Source organism: Ambystoma mexicanum, chromosome 5p (assembly GCF_040938575.1).
Source record: "Ambystoma mexicanum isolate Mex_15411 chromosome 5p, UKY_AmexF1_1, whole genome shotgun sequence".
Lineage (NCBI taxonomy): Eukaryota > Metazoa > Chordata > Amphibia > Caudata > Ambystomatidae > Ambystoma > Ambystoma mexicanum.
The window spans coordinates 1,259,784,914-1,259,805,876 of NC_090930.1; positions in this window are offsets into that span (position 1 = coordinate 1,259,784,914).

The following is a 20,963-nucleotide window of genomic DNA, read 5'->3' on the forward strand; positions in this document are numbered from 1 at the left end:
GTGAAGTCCGGTGCACCAACAGGGAAGAGACCAGCCACGGAGTGCTCCGTCACAAGGCACCACCTTTTGGTCGCGGTACAGGGGTAGTGGCTATCCGGTTGCCGAGGTGCGCTGCACGGGCAATTCGACCACTGCGTCCTGAGGTGAATAAAAAGCAAAGGGGACTGGTTGTTCCCACCAGTCAGGGGAAGAGACTCTCCGGCAGGGAGATCTCCTCTGTCGTCGGGAAGTGGTGAGTCGGCTCAGCAGGGCTCCACCGGAGGTGTCGTCGTTGCAGGTCGGCTCAGCGTTACCCTCGTCGGATTCTTAGGTCCTGTGGCGACTTCTGAAGATCCAGTCCCAAAAGCCCTGCTTTTATGCAGAAAACCCCCATTCATTCAGCCTAGCTGTCAATCAACACATGCTAAGTGGTGAGCGGGAAGGCTCACCACTTGGGCCAATCACTCCAGAGTGCGACCGGAGTTGGCAAGGCAACTCGGTCCAGGGTGCCTAAACCCCCTCCCGCACCCCTGTGGTAACCCAGACAGAATGGCACCACTTTGGAGGGTCTCTGTACAGAGCCCGCCAAAAGTGGAACAAAGGGCTCAACCTTTGGTTTAGGAGTCACAGAGAAACATCTGTTACAGCCCCTAAGGTGACGTGTCACCAATCAAAATACACAATAGTCTACCCTCCTTCCTCAAAAATGGCTCACTTTTACAGTAAGCAACTGTATCTAACTGATTTCCTGCTATGCAAATTTGATTTCCTGCAAAGACCATGAACAGAGCAAAGAGAGAGAAAAATAAAGCTGAACACACGTTTAAAATGAATCTCAGCCTGCCTCATTTTGCCTATGGAGAACACATTATAATGTTAAGGAGTTAAAATCGTGTTAGTATTTGTTAATCAAGTTAATTAATTAAGTATCTAATGTTTCTCCTGTAATTGAGGCATTTCAGGTGAGAAAAAGATGGTGTGCTTTTAAACTAATTATTGAGAAAAATGGTGTGCTTTAACATAAATATCCTGTCTTCATATACCTGTCCATATGTTACCCTGGCAACACATGGCTTGCTGTACCACATTACAGCAATAATGTGATCCCATGCAGTGGCGCTGCACTCCAAAACACGCTAAATTATACTGCAATGGTAATGCTTAACCCTATTTTCTGGGGTGATTATGGATTCATGCATGTCGTGTGCACTTGTGGTGCTCATGCATGCAATCGAGTGCTATGTTCCAACACCCTTCATGGCCCAGCCAGCAGACAGGTTGCTTATGCTTGTCCCCCCCCCCACAATCAACACCCCTCATGGCCCAGCCAGCAGACAGGTTGCCTATGCTTGTGGTTCCCTGCCAATCAGTACCTCTCATGGCCCGGTGGTTAGACTCACCCAGCAGCCAGGTATGTTGTGCAGCATGTCGTGCCATGTAGCGGGGAAGCGTGCAGTTGCGCAGCACCATGGCATCATATGTAGGACCCGGGAATCTTGCACAGCAATGAGTTATGATTTTGAGAGCATCGCACACCATCTGGACATTTAGGGAATGGTACCTCCATGGCATGATGGACTACTAGCTCCACATGGGTGCAGTCAAAGGCATCAATTACATTTGGCATGCCTGCCAGTGCATGGAATGCTATTTTGGTTGCAATCACTGCCTCTGCAGTCCGTGGTAACTTGATGTGGTCCCTTGCGTGTTTCAGGAGTGCATCTACCACCTGGTTAAGCACACGGGAGAAAAAGGGTTGTGAGATGCCATGCAGCTGCTCCACTTTGTGCTGGTAAGTGCCTGTGGCAAGGAAGTGTAGCACAGACACAACCTTCAGCAAGGGGGGATGGCTGTCTGGATGTTGATGAGGCTCACCAGGTCATCATGAATGAGGTCCAGTATTGTGGAGATGGTGTCCCTGTCCAGGTGGTACAGGGTGTGCATCTGGGCAGGGGTTATGTCAAATGGACTGGCCCTTAGGCGAGGGATTGGTGGCTGCCTGCGGGGTGGAACTGCCTGCACTATTGGTATGTGCTAGCCCAGTCTGGCCCTCCTTCTCCTCCTGTGCCTCTGCTGCATTATCTGGTTCACTGCCTGCTCAAGGAGTAGAAGTGCAGGCATGTCCTCCAGCCCCAGTATTGCAACTACTAACGGTAGCATTGTGATTTTAGAGGGGTTTGGTGTGTGAGAGTGCTCCTTTTGTGCTGTGCCATACTTCATTGCCTCTACCTGTGTTGATTGTGTGCACCTGTGGCAACAGCAGATCCCTGTTGACGCCTGCTCCGCAATGCCAGTGTTAACGGCATCATGGTATCCATTGTTACCGGCATCTCCATGCCGGTAATTGCATGTCCATGCAACTCTTAATGTGCACTTGACTGTGGCATGCTGGTTTCACAGGCAGAGCTGCCACGTGTCCGCGCTCATACCGGCAAGGGAGAGCCCGGTCAAAGTGGGTCCCTGCCGATGATACTCCGGTCTGGTAAACAATGTAGGTATTACCGTACCGACATCGATTTTACCGGACCGGTAACCTTTTATTGAGGCCCATTGTAGCAAGAATGTTCCTATGATTACCCTCTAAAATTTCATTCAACCCTCTTGCACTTGTTGCAGTATCTCACGTGCAGAAAGATTTTGAAATCTAGTTCCAGGCTGTATGAGCAACAGCATTACATAATGTTGAAAATTCACTTTCATACAATAAGTTAAAAATATATTCAACATTGGTGTGGAATCGTGAATCTTCAGAATACATTCTTGTACAACGATATCTGAAGCAGATATTCCCACCTTCCGATTATCCAATCTCTCTCCTACACCAGTTGGAAAAAGCATTTGGAAACAATGGGCTTCTAATGTCTTTTCTGAGGTACTGATTGGTGCACCTTTCGTTACTTTCATTTCATACAATTCTAAACTGTTGCCCATGCCCATGACTTCAGGTGAGTGTAGAGGATGAATAGTGTAATGTTCATACAAACTATTACCTTCTGCAACAGATAGATGCTGAAACTGACCTTCACTGCTTTTGTTTGTTGACTCAACATCAAGCATAGACGAGTCTGGCACAGTCAGACTGCCTTTGTACAAATCTGTGTGCGCGAATAGAAACATCATTGCGTTTTTTCACTTTTCCAATATCTATAATCTGTTGCCAGATGCTCTTCTCTTTAGTGGCAACACCATTTACTTAAAAAAACAAAGAATCTGAAATGTCATGCTTCACTACTAGAGTTCATATTTTCTTCCAGATTAAGAGGTAAATACACAACTTTGCCTCTCACACCTTACAATAATGATTTATTAGGCATTTTGGACATATTTGTTTGCAATCTAACAATAACTTGGAAAGGATTAACAGTTTGCACTTTTTTGAAGCACAGAAGGGATATCAGGCACTACCATGTCATTAATTATTTATTTGATTATAAAACCCAACACAAGGGGTAATTCATGGATTATTTGCGCTGAAAAAAACGGGATTTGTGTGCCATTCTGCCTGCAAATCCCCGTTTGTTAAACAGGGATTTGCGGCAGAATGGCACACAAATCCTGTTTTTTTTCGGCTCAAATAATCCATGAATTACCCCCATAATGTCTACAAATATAAAATGCCTCTCCTTTGTCAAATCTCTCAAATCGTTCTTCTACAAATAAATAAAGATACAGTTGCTAAAGTCCATGGCTAGTGTCTGATCAGTGTATATAATGTTCAGTGGACATGTTTGGAAGCTGTATCAACTGGTAAATGCCAAAGCCTATGGTTGGTAGCCTGTTAGTGTTTTTAAAAATTCAAAGCACATGGGTGAAAGTTGTGACCACTGTCCATAACTGAAGGCCATGACTAGTACCCACTCATGTGTTAAAATATATTTGGATTCAAGTCAATTTTATTTAACTATTACTTCTTTTTAGGAGTTAATCCATAGTGTTAAGTTCCTGTATTTTGCCTTCAGGGTTCCACACATTCTGTTTTATTTTTTGTGTTGTTTTCCAAATAAACATTCATTTTTTATTTGTGTTTTTTGGAGTGCAACCAATTAAAAATAAGGATGTTGGTCTTACTGTCTCTCGATGAAAGAAGAGATTATATGAATCGAGAGGCAGAGCTCGTGAATTAACTTCACAAGAAAATGTAAAAAGCAAAAAACCTGTGTGCATTGAGATACGTAGGAATGACCATCCGTCCAATTAAAACAAGGCTGGCTGAACATTGTTCTTGTATACAAACAAAGAAGATCACAGCACCTATGCTAGAACACTACCTAGAGAAGAAACACAGCCCCACAGATATTCAATGGACAATCTTGCAAAAGGTCAAGATCCCCACGAGAGGAGGGAATATCCATAATTTGCTCTTCAGACGTGAGCAGATGTGGATATATAGATTAAGAACAGATGTGGAAGGCCAAAACGAGTCTATGTGCTGGGAAACCCTTGCAACTCTTTAACCATCATTCCTTGAGATGTTCTATTCACAAATTGCCTTGATGGGCCTTCTGAAACATTTTGACAATGCCTTATATGTGTTTCTAGTGTACTAAGGTTTAATTTAATTAAATTTATTGTAAGAATTGCATGAGGATGAAGGTGAGATTGCCTATTTACAAAAAAACATCTCACCATTATGTAATCAATACCATGTTTTGAATTGATACCATCTATGTGTCCATCCACTCATAACCTCTGCTTTTGTATATATTATTTACCCTTATGTAGTGTGAAATACGATCTACACATTTTTAGACCTAAGTAACATCAGTACTTAAACACACACACTGTATCTACCTCTGCTAGTATCTATGACGACATCAGATTGGCATTGTTCATTTATCTGTTTTTGCCCATCCAGTAACTAGCAATTTTGGGTCGAGATATACAATTTAGTCTATCGACATCCAAATATAAAAAAAATTCGGGGCACTCCACTAAGGCACCCTAGATATACTTTGTTGCCAATTGGGCTCCATTCCCCTTTTCTGTCCATCACCTGGGGGTAGGACCTTTAGACCCCTGCAAACACTACAATTTTTCCACATTTTAATACGTACGCACTACACCAAGATGGCCGCAATACTTTGGTCCTTTTTTAGTGTATATTCAGCCTTTTGCAATCACGGCTGGCACATATTTGATCACGTGAACACGCGCCGTAAGATACAATTATAACCTTGAGACGGCGCTCCGTTGCTTCAGTGCTGGCTGTGGGACGACGTTTGCGCGTTCATTACTTGGGAGGTAAGCAATTTTGGAAAACACTGCTGGTATCGCGCAGAGAGCACACTTTCCATCCACTCTGCCCTCTAGCACACACGCATTGCTTTGTATTTTAAGTATGTTTGCGCACTTTGACGCGCCAAAGTTAATCCAACCACTTTATTTAACCAGTAAATGGTTATTGACACGCTGTTTGTGTTCCGGGTAATATCTTGGGATGCCCTTAGATCTGGGACTGTACCTGGGACCATTTAGATGGCTCATGTGAAGCAATTCTCCTAGAACATTGCAAAAATTCTTCTGTGACTGCCTAGTTGGCCTAATGGCAAAATAAGAACTCTTTTGGGAATACATTCATTGCTAGAGTGTTTCTCTCCTTCATAAATAAGCTATTCATTTGGGGATGAAATGGGGACATCCATTTGGGTCAAAGTGTACCTCAGGTCAAACTCAGGTTGAGCTGACCTGTGTAATAACTGAGCTAGTTTTTAATGTGCTTTGTTGAAATTGTTTGTTCATTGTGACATGTTAGTCCTTCCTGAGTTCCATCAGAATTTCTTACAGAAGGTTTTCTCTGTAGGTTTAGAAGGAAATTGCTAACACTGTGGATTCGGGACATTGTAAGAAATTGTACCTGCTCGAATCTAGGACCCTGATAGATGGGAGTTTTTTTCAGCTCTGTTGGGTAAGATGTAGACCTCATGTCTCTCTATCTCCTTGAGGTAAAATGTGGGACATGTCCCTAATGGTACTCTCCCCCTGTTTTATCTCCCTCCCATACCCCACTCCTTGTACTATGCAGGGCAACCTCCTATTCCTGAATACTAGAGATTCAGCCAAATAAGAAGAAGAAATCAGACTGCACACTAAAACGATGCCTCTCCCTAGCCCTGTAGAAAGTGGTGACAATCAACCTTTATACCACTGAAACCGGTCGGCTTCTTATGCGACCTCAGTAGACAAATACAGATCAGGGAGATCCCTACATCTGGAAGCAGTCTGATCCCAGTATCAAAAGGGGATCGTGATCTTAACAAACTTAGGAACGGAGTTCATACCAAAAACAGACCTCCGAATCCAAAGACATAGGAGTTACCTCTGACTACGAGTTGTCTTTGACTATCTTTGGTCCATGTCTAATACTCCAAAACACACATGTTTTTCGCTTTTTAAATTTTCTTGTGAAGTGAATTCATGAGCTCTGCCGCTCGATTCATATAATCTCTTCTTTCATCGAGAGACCAACATCCTTATTTCTAATTGGTTGCACTCCAAAAAACACAAATAAAAAAATGAATGTATATTTGGAAAACAACACAAAAAATAAATCAGAATGTGTGGAACCTTGAAGGCAAAATACACTATGGATTAACTCCTAAAAAAAAGGAATAGTTGAATAAAATTGACTCGAATCCAAGTGTGATACGACGATAGGGAAGATTTGAGGTATTGATTCCCAATCCAGGTTCTAGTTTTGTGGATACCTTAAAATATATTTGGCCATGCACACTGACCACACCTGAAGGCCATGAGTAATGCCAGTTACTGTTGTAATGTAATTAGAGATGTCATCAGTTATGTGATCTGTGATGTCATCTTTGTGGTCATATGCTGTGCAAAAGGGGATGCACATTTAAGGTGGCTTTAGCTGAATTTCAGGTGGTTTGGTGCATTAGGTTCTCACCTTAAAGTTACTGCAATTAATGTGCTTTCCATGAATTTCAAAGGTTTTGTTACAATGTATTGCTCACCATAACTTCCCTGCAACTAAGGGTGTTGTTATTCCACACATAATTGACATTAATAATGCAGACAATTGGGCTAATGAAAATGAAATATCATGTGTAGAAAATAAAATAAAAAGAAATTATAAAACCACACCCCCTCCAAATAAACCTATTTAAAAAAAGCTATGTTTGCAAATGTAAGTAACCTTTTAAACTGTTTACATTTATATGTTATGTTGATAAATAGAAATGTATTAAAGTGTTACAGTAACCGTGTACAAAGACCACACGCAATATATCTTGAGATAAACCTTTACATGACTACTGCCCATGACATGGCCATGGTAGCGGCCATGTAGTTATGGTTAAGTTGGTATTTCCATAGGAAGAGCACTTTTTGGGCGGCTTATAACTTCGCTCCCCCTGGACGAATCCTCACCAAACTTTGCAAAAAAAGTATATGACCCACTCTGATTTGTTTTACAAAGTTTGGTGAGCATTCGTCCAGGGGGGGAAAAGTTATAGGGGGGGTGCCAAAACTTTTTTTTTCCCATAAACTGAATGGGAAAAAACTTTGTGCACGGCTACAGCCCGAACCGCTGGATGGATTTACACCAAATTTGCGGCAGGAGTGGCGGCCTGGTCCCGAAAGCGTGCTTTTGCAAATTTGGTGTAAATCCGTCCAGTAGTTTTTTTTAAAATGACCAAAATGTAAGGCAAAAAATGAGTTATATATGTGTTCGCTTTGCGGACGGACTTCCCTGTTCGCTCTGCGGACAGCACCCCGATTGGCCCAGCGGCTTGCATCATGTCTGCGGACATGCGACATGTTCGCTGATTGGGCGGTGTGGTGCGTGATGCGCGTCAGATTTTATGTCGCGCCCGCCATCTTGCATTTGCGGACGTCCGTGGACAGCGCGGTGAAAGTTTGTTCAAAATGTCTATTTAGTAGAGTGTGTTGGTGTGTAGAAGTCTTTGGGGAGGATAGGGGAGTATGAGATAGGTTCAAAGTTGTATTTTATTTATGTGCTAGACGCTTTTGTTGTGTTCGATTTGTCTGCGGACAACACGGCTGTTCTGGAATGTTCGTAAATAAACAGAATGGATTCGGTGTCAACTTGAAAGTGTTCTAAGAACACTCGTGGGGTCTTGGAATGTTTGCAGGGGGTGTCCTGGAGACGTTGTCTGTATTGTTCGTTGGCAAGGTGAAAATGTTTTAAGAACAATCGCGGTGTCCAGAAATGTTCGTACATAAAGAAAATGGGGGTGTCCTGAGGACGCTGTTTGTATTGTCCTCTGGCAAGTTGAATGTGTCCTAGGACCTTCCCCCTGTCCGCGGACATAACAATGGTTGCAATGTTTGCATCTATAGGTGTGATATGATGCGGTGGTTGTGGCCAGGGTATAGAATGTTGGGTGCATGGCCATTTGGCCATGCACCCAAGAGTGTTTGCCCTGGCCACAACCACCGCAGCATATCACACCCATAGTGGCTTTTAACTTTGGGTCAAAAACTAATTTATAAGGAACAATGTTATAAGCTTGTATGGGTGTGATATGCTGCGATGGTTGTATTTATCTTGTTATACGTACTATCTGGTTTAGTAAAGGGAGTCCATGTTTTTCTTGTTCATTTCTGTAATAAAAGAAAATAGCATGTTAGTATTCGTATTTTATAATGACTTATTACATTGTACAATCAACATTTTCTTCTTTTTATTGACCCTCATATTTAGTAGATTACAAACCACAGTACTGTGCAATGTGCAAAGGTCTGTGTTTGTTGCTAAAATCATTGGGTCTGTGGGAGAAAAAAAATCCATGTTGGATTAAAAAAAAAAAACTTTTTCTGTTATGCTACAGTTTATTTATTTGTTTGTTTTCCGCATTTACTTGTTCTTTCTGCCTAATGCTTTATGCATTGGATTGTTCCAGTTTTTGTGAGCAGCAAGATATTAGGTATTTGTTTGGATATTGTAAAATTTTGGCCCAGATGGATACCAGTAGGCGTATTCTAACTGTTTATGTTTTGATACAATTTCGTGGTATTGATTTATCTGTTTGCATATTTGTAGATTTTGGGACAGTTAGATACCAATTGGCGTATTCTAACTGTCTATTTGTTGCTCTATTTGAGTGGCATTAATTTATCTGATTAGTTATTGTAGAATCTTTGGGCAGTTAGATAGGTTTTGAAATATTGTGACAGTTTATATTTTTTTACTACAAGTGTACTTAAGGTTTAAGTACACTTCAGTTATCAAATGTTGGTTTTAAAAACATTAAATACGCGTTTGTAAGATGAGCTGGTAATTTCTGCTTTAGAGTAACGGTACTATCATTGCATTCAAACCATCCACATTTTTTTTATATATATGCAGTGCAGTGCCCTGAGTTGGTTGTGGCTCCTGCGTGGTAGATTATACCTATTGTTGTGAAGGTTTTCCTACCAAGTGAAATTTGACCATGTGTGAATCCAGTCAGCTTGCAGTTGTTTTTCGTACCATCTGCATTGTAACGTAGAAGCATTAGTATTACGTATTTACTATGTGTTTGTGTTAGTAATGTGGAGTGATTATCCGAATTGCAGGTAGAACATAATCTACCGTGGTTTGCATTTTGTACAAGTTGCTGAAGTGGAACGGATTCACAATTAGGTGTTGATATATAGACAAAGCGTTCATTGGGGATTTGTTCTTGTGTCACATTGTTGCAGAGAGTGCATGTATGTTTCCACATGTATGAAATCTGGAAGATTTCATTTATAGGTATGTTTTTGTTTTCCAGTACTAATAGTTAGTACATTAGACATTCTTGTGGATCTTCCTGTGAGTTTATAGTGAATTTCACCATTCCAGCACAGTAGTCCAATTGTCTTCTTATTCCAAAAACACTCACAGGCCGATTCATGGAATAATTAGCGCGGCGCAAGTGGGCAAAAACGTGCGAATCGCAGTGGAATAGCGAAAATCGCAGTGAACGTGCGAAAATCGCACGAAAAGCAGCGCACGTCGATTCATGGAAGTCCGTGCGCGAGAAAACCAGCGGATGTGCGATAAAAAGTGCGCGGCGCACGTTAGCGCACAGGCCATCTAACAGCGTGCGCCAGGTCACAGCGAAAATCGCACAGGCCACAGCGAAAATCGCACATAGCGCGGCGCACGCAATAAAAGTAGGCGGAACACGGGCGTAACACTCGGAATGGGGAACAACTTGCCAAAACGTGGGCGTCACGGGGGAAGTACAGGGCACAAGTGCGCGGAACGCCCACACGCTCGCCTACAACACGTATTCATGGAATAGAATAGGGGAAAAAAGCACACGCTCAAACCAGCGCACAGGCACAAACACGACCGCCACAAGAAAGGAGGCGGTAGCGTCTCTGCGGCTGTAAGAAATGTGCGCCAAAAGGTGCGCCAACAAATAGCACCTATATACTGCCATGATGAATGTCCCATACTGTGGCCCTCCAGGAAAAATGACGTGCAAAGGGGTACCCACAAACACGGACACCCGCTGACAAAAAATACGTGTGCATGTATACCGGGGTGCGCGGGAAGTGTCACACGCGATTTGCAGGGTACGTGCATCACAGGGGTTCGCGTGAAGTTATTCACGCGATCGGGCCTGGGGGAGCGGGCTACGTGTATTACAGGGGTTCGCGTGAAGTTCCACACGCGATCGGGCCTGGGGGAGCGGGCTTCGTGTATTACAGGGGTTCGCGTGAAGTTCCTCACGCGATCGGGCCTGGGGGAGCGGGCTACGTGTATAACAGGGGTTCGCGTGAAGTTCCTCACGCGATCGGGCCTGGGGGAGCGGGCTACGTGTATTACAGGGGTTCGCGTGAAGTTCCTCACGTGATCGGGCCTGGGGGAGCGGGCTTCGTGTATTACAGGGGTTCGCGTGAAGTTCCACACGCGATCGGGCCTGGGGGAGCGTGCTAAGTATATTTCAGGGGTTCGCGTGAAGTTTCACACGCGAATAGCCTGGGCGCGTGAATTTGAGGGGTGCGCGGGAAGTTCCTCACGCGATCGGGCCTGGGGGAGCGGGCTACGTGTATTACAGGGGTTCGCGTGAAGTTCCTCACGCGATCGGGCCTGGGGGAGCGGGCTACGTGTATTACAGGGGTTCGCGTGAAGTTCCTCACGCGATGGGTCCTGGGGGAGCGGGCTTCGTGTATTACAGGGGTTCGCGTGAAGTTCCACACGCGATCGGGCCTGGGGGAGCGTGCTACGTATATCACAGGGGTTCGCGTGAAGTTTCACACGCGAATAGCCTGGGCGCGTGAATTTGAGGGGTGCGCGGGAAGTTCCTCACGCGATCGGGCCTGGGGGAGCGGGCTACGTGTATTACAGGGGTTCGCGTGAAGTTCCTCACGCGATCGGGCCTGGGGGAGCGGGCTTCGTGTATTACAGGGGTTCGCGTGAAGTTCCACACGCGATCGGGCCTGGGGGAGCGTGCTACGTATATTTCAGGGGTTCGCGTGAAGTCTCACACGCGAATAGCCTGGGCGCGTGAATTTGAGGGGTGCGCGGGAAGTTCCTCACGCGATCGGGCCTGGGGGAGCGGGCTACGTGTATTACAGGGGTTCGCGGGAAGTTCCACACGCGAATAGCCTGGGCGCGTGTATTTCAGGGGTGCGCGGGAAGTTCCACACGCGAATAGCCTGGGCGCGTGAATTTGAGGGGTGCGCGGGAAGTTCCACACGCGAATAGCCTGGGCGCGTGTATTTCAGGGGTTCGCGGGAAGTTCCACACGCGAATAGCCTGGGCGCGTGTATTTCAGGGGTTCGCGGGAAGTTCCACACGCGAATAGCCTGGGCGCGTGTATTTCAGGGGTGCGCGGGAAGTTCCACACGCGAATAGCCTGGGCGCGTGAATTTGAGGGGTGCGCGGGAAGTTCCACACGCGAATAGCCTGGGCGCGTGTATTTCAGGGGTTCGCGGGAAGTTCCACACGCGAATATCCTGGGCACGTGTATTTCAGGGGTTCGCGGGAAGTTCCACACGCGAATAGCCTGGGCGCGTGTATTTCAGGGGTGCGCGGGAAGTTCCACACGCGAATAGCCTGGCCGCGTGTATTTCAGGGGTGCGCGGGAAGTTCCACACGCGAATAGCCTGGGCGCGTGTATTTCAGGGGTGCGCGGGAAGTTCCACACGCGAATAGCCTGGGCGCGTGTATTTCAGGGGTGCGCGGGAAGTTCCACACGCGAATAGCCTGGCCGCGTGTATTTCAGGGGTGCGCGGGAAGTTCCACACGCGAATAGCCTGGGCGCGTGTATTTCAGGGGTGCGCGGGAAGTTCCACACGCGAATAGCCTGGGCGCGTGTATTTCAGGGGTGCGCGGGAAGTTCCACACGCGAATAGCCTGGGCGCGTGTATTTCAGGGGTGCGCGGGAAGTTCCACATGTGATTTGACAGTGTGGCTCCTCCCAGGTGTACCCTGTACACCCTCCACGGCCCCTGCAGGCAGCCCACACCACAGGGGACTACCCTGCATCCCTGGTCATGTCCCGCAGGCAGCCCACCCAACATGGGCATGCCCCCCAGCAAAGGCACATGTCTCCTTGAACTAATGAACACCAACACATGTCCCCTTGCACCCCCACCCCCCAGCACTGTGGGGCACCTGCCAGCAGGCCCCCACCCATGTCCAACTCATGTCTCCCACCACCCCCAAACCCCAGCCACCAGGGTCACCCTCCACCAGGGCCCCACTCATGTCTCCCACCACCCCCACCCCCCAGCACTGTGGGGCACCTGCCAGCAGGCCCCCACCCATGTCCAACTCATGTCTCCCACCACCCCCAAACCCCAGCCACCAGGGTCACCCTCCACCAGGGCCCCACTCATGTCTCCCACCACCCCCACCCCCAGCACTGTGGGGCACCTGCCAGCAGGCCCCCACCCATGTCCAACTCATGTCTCCCACCACCCCCAAACCCCAGCCACCAGGGTCACCCTCCACCAGGGCCCCACTCATGTCTCCCACCACCCCCACCCCCCAGCACTGTGGGGCACCTGCCAGCAGGCCCCCACCCATGTCCAACTCATGTCTCTCACCACCCCCACCCCCCAGCACTGTGGGGCACCTGCCAGCAGGCCCCCACCCATGTCCAATCCATGCCCCCCTGCACCTGGGTCCCAACATTCCCCAATCATGTCCGTAATGCCCATCCTCCCCTGCCAAAAGGCCCAACCAACTATCACACCCACCCACATATCAAAGGCAATTACATGTTACACCCCCAATGTAAATAATGCAATTTAACACATGTCTGTCACACACAATGGCTGCAAGTGAATGACAAAACACCCAACATGACATGCCTGAAAGCAATGAGATGATACGACACATTGAAGATTAAAAAAAAATATGTATTGAACAGCAAATAAGAAAAAACACAAAGCAAATCAAACAAAACAAGATGAATGTCCATGAAAAAATTATGAAAAAATAAAATAAGCCAATCAAGAAGATAATCCTGGGTCCATGAGCCCTACCAAATTAAACCTAACTGACTACTAACTAAAAAGGGAACTATATACAAAAAAGTGGTGCATTGTCCAATCGCAACCCAAAAAAAATTCAAAAAAACAAAGGAAACCTAACCCTAACTATACAACTATATACAAAGGCAGCGGGCTATTCGGACGGCTCACTGGTTGTTGTCATGGGCCAGGGCATCCTCGAACTCCTGCTCAATGGCTTGGAGGCGGGCATGTTCCCTGGCCCCGAGGTCCCGCAGGGATAACGCAGTGTCAAGCTCAAACTCCCTGCGAAGACCCTCGAGGCACTCAGCCCGCCTCAGCGCCCTCCGCATGGAGTCCTCCGCCCTGACCATCGTGAGCCGTTCCTCCTCTGCCCGCTGCCGCTCCGCACCTATCCGCTGGCACAACCTCTCCCACACGGAAGCCACTCCCATTCCAGGGTTCTCCTGCCCTCCGGCCGATGCCTGCACCCCTGATGTTGATGGCCCCGAGCCATGATGCCTCCCACGTTGAGCCTGCTGCTGCCTCCAACGCAACTGCCTGTGCCAGCACGACGGCATCCAGGCTGATGGAAACCACCGACGCCGTCGTGCACGTGCCCTGCCCGATGATGCCGTCACATCCTCCATCTGCTGGGGTCCAGTTGCTCTGGTGTCCACCCCTGCTGGATCTCTGACTCCCGACTGTGGCAGGGATGGGATCCCCACCGAGCTGGCTGCATTGGTCGGGGCAGGTCCACAGGGGGCCCTGGTGGCATCTGGGCTGGAAGACGGCAAGGAGAACGACTGGTGGATAGCCTGCACAGAGGAGGAGAGGGCCGCCACATTGGCCAACACATGCAGGAAACCCCCGAACATGGCCGATCCCAATTGGGCCACGTCGGCACGGTGCACTTCGTGATGACGTGCGTGCTCCTCCCGGGAAGCACGCACGGCATCACGAATCGCAGCCGTGCGCAACGCGACCCCAATCAGGACCTTCTCCGCACGGCCAGGGGTTCCCACGTCCGCAGGTGGAGGGGAGTCAGGTGACATGGACATCCCCTCTACCTGCGGACAGGCCTGGGACGGGGCATCCCTGCTGGTGCATGGTGGTGCACTCACAGGGTCAGGGACAGCGACATGCACAGGCCCCTCCACGGTGACCTGTGCTGCCTCCTGCCCCTGGCCCTGGACTGCACCACTTGCACCAGCAGGGATGCCCCCACCAGGCCCCATGTGTGCCCCAGTGGCGGCCTCCTCCTCCTCTGTGCAAACCACCAACCTGGATGGCTCCTCACCGTCTCCCACCGTAGCAGGCCCCTGTGGGGGCTCACCCACCCCTTCCGCTGCAGCCGTGGGGGCATCCCCGCCGCCTTGCTCCACAGCGCCGTCTCCGCCCTCTTCTTCACTAGCCGCTGCGTAGAGGGAGACAAAGAACACAAGCATCAGGGCACTGTACAATGGTCCCCTAGACAGGAAGCAATAGCAGATGAGCACCACTGTCAAAGTACACTTCCATCATGTCCCTCCACAACACATGGGCCAGTCCAGGCAAAACACACACAGTAACAGGCATGGTGCATGCCATGGACATTTCCATGCATGTCCAATGGACTATTGAAACATTCAATGATATGTAACTCACATGCATCATGGCTCATGCCCATCACATGCACACACATCACCTCAGTTACATCCATCTGGCCCCAAACACACCAAACACAGCGGATACAAGGGTAATTTTGCTGCTTTACTGAATCTCTGCATTGTCACACACATGTGTCATGCATCCATGGCATGCACAAGTCACAGACACGCAGGTCAGGCACACAGACATGGCTACCATATATGTACCTGGCATCAGCACCCATCCCTCACCCCCACCCATGTTCAGGTACAGAGACTGGCATGCTCTCATGTTCATAATCTGATTAGGGCTTCCCATGCGGCATTTCAACACATGCAACAACCATGTGCATCACACATCACTGGTCGCACATGCATTACCATGATGTCCCTGCACACATACATGCATACATGGGCTATGGCACACATACAGGCAAGTATCATAGAACCAGCACACCGCAACATGCCCTGTCTCACACAGTAATGCATGGACACTTACCGCTCAACTCCAGACGGGCCTCCCTCTCAAGGATCTGGGCGTGGAGCGCTGGGCGTACGCGTTCCAGGACCCTCATCTGGATGGTACTCATGCGGCCCCGGCCCCCCTCCACGAGGCGCCGGGCCTTCACAAGGGTCCGGGACCTCAAGTCCTCCCAGCGCTTCTTGATCTTCAGGACGTCGCGGGTTGCCACCCCCTCCGCGTTGATGGCAACCACACAGTCGGCCCAGATCCTCTGCCGTCCTTCCTTGCTGGCGCGGGACGATCCAAAGAGGGCATCATACTGCCCCAGGACATGCTCCACCAGGACACCAACTTCGGTGACAGTGAAGCTGGTGCCCCTCTGCCCCTCTGGCCTGGGGTTGCCACTGGTGCCAGATGTGGAAGTGCCCGACATGGCAACCCCAGAGGCAGGTGTGGGTGGGCAACTGGGTCCTGGGGCTGGGCTGTGGAGCGATGTAATACCAGTCGGGAGTCTTCAGTTCCAGCAGGGGTGGACACAGCAACTGGACCCCTGCAGATGGCTGATGTGCAGGCACCAAATGGCAGGGCACGGTGGCAGCAGGCAGGCAGGCAGGCAGCAGCAGATGGCACGTGGGAGGCTGCTCGGGGCACTGGGGGGCAGTAACTCGGCCTTCTGGGCAGGAGCGTGGGCTTCCGTGTGTTTTCGCGTGGCCAGCTTGATACGGAGTGATTTGGCACGTGAAAATCCTGCACGTCAGCGTGAAATCCGAGGAAAGGCCCTTAGCGCGTAAGCGCGTCAGCACGCATACGCGATTCTATTGGACCAGAGTCCCTCAGCGCGTAAACGCGTCTGTGACGTGACCCGCACGGGTGTTCCCCACTCAGGACGTGATGACGGGGCACACGTGGAGATACTGCACGTCAGAGTGTCATCGCGTGTAATTGGACAAAAGTGCGCGTACACGCGATTGGCCTATGTACGTGTATTTAATGGGTGCGCGGCCACTTACACACGCAAGTACGTCAGCGAACCTGTATCCCGTGGTGCGTGTGAATTTCCACACGCTATTGGACTGGGAACAGGATTCCAGGGCTGCGCGGGTCACACGCTGTATCCCGTGGTGCGTGTGAATTTCCACACGCTATTGGACTGGGAACAGGATTCCAGGGCTGCGCGGGTCACACGCTGTATCCCGTGGTGCGTGTGAATTTCCACACGCTATTGGACTGGCAACAGGATTCCAGGGCTGCGCGGGTCACACGCTCGCCTAGAACACGCGCTAAGCATAAATTGCGGACTTTAACAATAACAAGCTCAGACGCCAGGATGAACATACCGTTCCTAGCAGCAGTGGCAGTGGGCTACCAAAGGAGGAGGAGGAGGATAGTCAGGGCCAGAATATTCACACCCAGAACCAGCCTTTTCGGGATGCCTGATGACCAGGTGTATGGGAGGTACAGGTTTCCACCACACATCATACTGGACCTGGTGACTGAGTGGGAGGATGACCTCACATCACCCACCCTGTGCTCCAAAGCACTCAGCCCCCTGGAGAAGGTCCTCAATGTACTGCACTTCTTAGCCACTGGATCATTTCAGCGGACAAGTGCCATAGTGGGTGGGGTGTCACAGGCCACCCAGTCACGCTGCCTACACCAGGTCTTGAACATCATGACTGCACGCCCATCAGTCCGCAGGCACATATACCTGCCCAGAACACCTGCAGAAAGGCATGCTGCCGCCCTGGATTTTTACGCAGTGGCACGATTCCCCAAAGTGCTAGGTGCCATCGACTGCACCCATGTGGCTCTACGTCCCCCCAGGGCATCTGAGCACATCTATAGGAACCGCAAGCACTGGCATTCCATCAACGTGCAGGTAGCATGTAATGCCAAGGGAATCATCACCTCAGTATATGCCAACTATCCCGGCTCCACCCACGACAGCTTCATTTACCGAATGTCCACCCTAAGCCGGGACCTAGAAGCTGGGCGGCATGGCGATACATGGCTGCTTGGTGAGTATGTATGCCACTGCACATGCATGCATGTTGGATACTGAGCAAGGTCACAACCACACCAATGATACCAATCCCCACCTCCACAGGGGACAGTGCCTACCCTCTCAGCCCCCACATGATGACGCCAATTCGGAACCCCACCACGCCACCCCAGGTAAGATTTAACACAGCCCACATTACAACCAGGGGCATAGTGGAGCGCACATTCGGAGTGCTGAAGTCACGCTTTCGCTCCCTTGACCGTTCTGGCGGGCAGCTGTTATACGCTCCCCCAGTAGTGTGCAGGATCATAGTGGCAGCATGTGTCCTGCACAACGTTGCAACACGCCGGGGCCTGGCCGTGGACATGGTGGTGGCCCCACATCCCCAACCACATGCACAGCCGCTGCGCATGGGAGGGGAAAGGGCACGGGGGGAGGCAGCCCGTACACAGCTAGTGGCTAATTACTTCACATAGAAATCACACCCCTGTGGAGTGCACACTGCCCTGGCACATTCCATCTGACAATCAATGATGACTCAACCTGACACTGATCCTGAATGTGTGGAGAATGAACCGGGAATTCCATGTCAGCCTGAGATTGTTCACCTGGAAGTGTCACAATGTGTGCATCCCTACCCACACAGACACCACCAATGCAGTTTTGTGAAGTTACACATTGAAGCAGCTAAAATGAATACCCACTTGCAAAATGCAACAAGAGGACAGTGCCATGTCAGCCAACCCAACCCCAGCACTGCCACACGACACACCGTGCCATGTCATGCTAATTGCAGGTAAACAAAGTAATCCCCACAACATGACATCACTCTCACTATGTACAGTGGCACTATTAGAAACCTGCAACACCTGAAATGCTCACAGCAATGCCGGACCAACAACATACTTGAGCACGTAGTACCATTAACATGACATCGAAAATGTAACATATTAGTAGTCTCACCACCTGGAAATGCCTGCACTCCCACCACTACCAACTGTGCAGTGTTGGCGCCATGTAGAGTTGTAGGTGCACTGCTGCCAACATGGTCCCCATCGCCAGACTAGAGGTCCTTGTGTGGACTTGAGGAAGGGACCTGCAAATTGGGAGGTAGACACAGAAGAAGAGTTACACATCAATGCAACATGCAGTGTACAACACAACAGCAATATGCACTAGGAATGTATACACAGTATTGACTACAGACTGGCCACACAGGTCATGGGAGTCCAACGTCACTGTGTAATTCACTGTCACTTGGGCACACCCTTTGCAAGCCCATGGAAACGGGAAGCAGGAGGGGTGTGTGTGACTCAAACCCAAGCATCTGAACCAAATACATTACAAGCCTGCATGTGCCCAGCCACAATGCAGCGTATGCCCACAGGAACCACGGAAGCCAACAGATCGGAGCCAACAGATCGGAGCCAACAGATCGGAGCCAACAGATCGGAGCCAACAGATCGGAGCCAACAGATCGGAGCCAACAGATCGGAGCCAACAGATCGGAGCCAACAGATCCTCCCAAAAAAATTGGGAATAAAAGAAATCAAAATAAAAATAAAAATAAGAAAAAATCAAAAATGGCCATTGATGGGCCCGGGGGGGTTGGGGAGGCCACCCAGGAGGTCCGAGGACAGGATGCACACCAGAACCCACCTGCGTGGATCCTGGGAAAATAAAACACCTCCATGGGCTCATGGCCCACACGGCTACCCTATTGTGGGAGTGTCACTGCTGTCGCTATTATCACCCTGTGCAGCTGCATCCGGAGGTGGTTGCACTATGGGAGGCAGCCCACGCAAGGCCCTAGTCTGCTCCTCCATGGCTGCAAGCATGCGGGTGTGGTAGGTCTGGTTCTGGAGGATGAGTGTGCGAAGGTCCCCATGCAACAACTCACGGGATGCCCGGACCTCCGCCCTCGTTGCCTGCATCTCAGCTGAGAGCGTACGGGTGAGACGCTCCAGCTGCTGTTCTGTCCTTTGGTGTGTTGAAGCCTCAAGCTCAACAAGAGTCGTCCTGAGGTGTAGGAGCTCCTGCCTCAGGGCTTCCCTGTGGCCCTGGGACTCAATGGAGATGGCCTCCTGCAGAGTCGCCAGTGCCGCCCGCCTGTCCCTGTTGGACCCCAACATGTCCTCCCTGTGTGACTGGCAGATGGAGTCAGTTGCCTGCTCTAGTCGCTCCATCAGCCTTTCTGGGGGGACAATGGAAGTGGCCACCCTATCCATGGCCTGAGCCATCATCTCGGATGATGCAGCCTGTTGGGTAGCCATACCGTAAATGGATTGCTCCCATGCGGTATTGCCAGGTGGCGTACGGCCACCACGTCGGCGGGCACCACACCTGTCTGGGGCAAGGCGAACTGCGCCTTGCTGTGCCGGCACTGCCTGAGGCTGCAGGACTGCATTCCCCCTCTGATCTGCTGGCCCAGGAACAGGATCAGATGTCGCGGAGTGTGACTCTGCATCCGTAACCACCAAAGGCGTAGCTGCCAACACTGACATCCCCATGGAGGGTACTGACCCTGGTGCAGGTGGGTGAGACAGAACAGAATCCCTCCCTGGAACACTCACCAGCGACGGCACGTAGGTCTCATCCGAATCAACACCTGAGTACAGCTCGGGGGAGGTGCAGCCAGAGACACCCCTTGAGAGCACGACCTGCAGCACTTGTGGGTTCTCCCCCACCACCACACCACGTCCCTCACTGGTGGTTGGTCGGCCCTGGGACACCTCCTGGGTCTGCACCATCTCCACAACCCCAGCAGTATCAGGTGCGTCTTCCCCTGCAAAGACATGAAAACAAAGTAATGGAAACAGGCATTAGCACCATGGCACACATTGAGGGCTGAGAAGCAAGAGAACCAGTACTTGATTGACATGTCCCACATGACTAAAACCCTCCCATGCATGCACCCTCACTGCGTATGAAGTGCAGGCAAACGGCACACACTGATGACACCAAGATGGAAGAAGAACAAATTTTCTGCATGCTGCCTGGCAGTGGCATCACACATTGGCCTGTGATTGGCAGGTGAAACACACATGCCATCACACAGATGGCATGTACCATTGCTATTGAGTGAAGATGGAGAGGAGGGCAGCACCTATTCATTCAGTCCAGTTCCCGCATGTAATAGCTTTTCTGATTCTAACAGTTCAGATTTTTCACCTGGAGCTGCCAGTCTGTAATGGTCAAATTGCACAGGGACATGTGTGTACAAATGATATCCAGGTAACAAAGTCACTCCCCTTTACCATACCCATGTCAGACATGTGACTAGTGGACAGCGACATGCCTAGTGAAAGTGGTGGAATGCAAACAAACTGACTGAATGAACAGTGAAAAATAAGCAAATCTGTTGTGTCAAGGTGACACTTCAAGGGCAACTGGCGTGCAGTTGTGCTAGATGTCTACTGTTGGCAGAAGGGATACTGCTATGGCCAAATGCAGCTGCGCAGGAAGTATTGCATGA